Source organism: Panulirus ornatus, chromosome 5, assembly GCF_036320965.1.
Source record: "Panulirus ornatus isolate Po-2019 chromosome 5, ASM3632096v1, whole genome shotgun sequence".
NCBI classification, from domain to species: domain Eukaryota; kingdom Metazoa; phylum Arthropoda; class Malacostraca; order Decapoda; family Palinuridae; genus Panulirus; species Panulirus ornatus.
This window is the reverse complement of record NC_092228.1, coordinates 24,074,886-24,076,795: the sequence shown is the minus strand read 5'-3', so window position 1 is coordinate 24,076,795 and position 1,910 is coordinate 24,074,886. Positions and strand designations below refer to the sequence as shown.

The window sequence follows — 1,910 nt, the reverse complement described above, 5'->3', positions numbered from 1 at the left end:
TATGTACGTTTATGAGTGTTTTTACATATATACATATATATATATATATATATATATATATATATATATATATATATATATATATATATATATATATATATATATATATATATATATATATATATATATATATATATATATATATATATATATATATCAAGTGATTAATCAAGTGATTAAGTTGGAGGAACGCGATAGGAAAATTTTTTTTCATGTAAATATTAGTAAAATCCAGCTGATGGGGGAATGGCTCAAACAACACGTATTGTAGGATATGTTCGTCAGCCTAGCTATGAAGGACAGATTGAACCAACTAAATTGCTGCGATTGTGTGTTATAGGTGGTAGTGGTTTAGCAAAGAGCGATATATTTGGTGCCAGTGATCCTTATGTCAAAATTGAGTTAGTGAATGTGACAACAAGCGGAGTTGATGATGTTTTTGACTGTGTTCTTACCAAAACAAAGAAGACTTTAAACCCTCGATGGGATGAAGAATTTGTGTCTAGAGCGAAACCAGCAGAACACAAGCTTATATTAGAAGTGTTTGATGAAAATCGATTGACTCGTGATGACTTCCTGGGTTTAGTAGAATTGCCTCTGATCAGTCTACCTCGTGAGGTAGAAGGTCGACAGATTCCTCATCGTCACTATAGACTTCAGCCAAGAAGCACAAGGTCACGAGTTAAGGGACACCTGCAGTTGAATGTAGCTTACATTGTTGATGATGGAGCAAGCAACAGTGGAGCCTCAGGAGAACAGACTCCAGAGGAGGCTGGTTGGGAGGTGGTAAGCATTGATAGCGGCCATGAAGAATCTCCTGCTCAGCCAGTTCTGCTACCAAATGATGGTTAAAGTCCTCTGCCTGATGGATGGGAGGATCGACAGGATGCCAATGGGCGGACTTACCACGTTAATTACAATGCCCGAACTGCACACTTGGAACGTCCAACCAGCTCCCAGGGCAATAATGAACAGGAACGCTTTCAGCGAATGGAATCTGCACAAAATGAATTTCGAAATGAGTTTCGACGTAGATTCCACATATCAGTGGATGACAATGATGTGTCCAGAGCAGGGGATAATGCTACCATCTTGCAACGGGAACCAATGGTTGCTCAAGAATAGGAGGAGGAGGAGGAGGAGGATAGTGATGATGATGATGATGATGATGATGGCCAGGAGGATGAGGGGGGGGGGGAGAGGATGGGGAAGAGGGACAAGCCCAGAAGGAAGAGTCACAACCTCGCTTTGAGGAAGTAGCCTTAGAAGAGGTGAGATATACAAACAAATGCGTGGCGAATTCTGTAATCTAGGTTCTTTTGTTGTGCATACTTTATGATGCATATTATTTCTTAGGTTTCAGCTGTAGTAAGTTTATGTATATGGATGAAGATAGTTTTTTGTATAATACAAATGATTCTATAATATTGGATAATTTCTTTCATTGTATATTGGGTACTTGAATTAGTTAGCATGTGGATCCCTTGTAGCACATCTGCTTTTAGATTTTTTTTTGAGTTTTGAAAGAAGTATTGAAAGACAAAGATGGAAGACACCAAGAATGATAAGGTTTGATTTTGGAAGCTGTGCAACCAACGATTTCTTGGTGAAATAAAGATATTTGCTTGTAGCTCAGTTGAGATGTGGATTGAATTAGGAGTGTGAAAATCTGGAGATATACTATAACGGGTTAAGCATCCGTAATCTGAAACGCTTCAAAATCCAAAACTCTTTGAGCAATGACATGACATTACAAGTGGAAAATTCCTCATGTAGACAAATAATTTTTTTCATTGTATTAATGGTATTTCATGATTTTTTTTGCCGCTGTCTCCCGCGTTTGCGAGGTAGCGCAAGGTAACAGACGAAAGAAATGGCCCAACCCACCCCCATACACAATGTATACACAA

At 38.3% G+C, this 1,910-nt stretch overlaps 1 pseudogene; it reads left to right on the top strand.

The window, feature by feature from the left end:
- Positions 1–205: 205 nt before the first annotated feature.
- LOC139748789 (E3 ubiquitin-protein ligase Nedd-4-like) lies at positions 206–1,313 on the top strand (annotated as a pseudogene).
- The last annotated feature ends 597 nt before the right edge of the window (positions 1,314–1,910 follow it).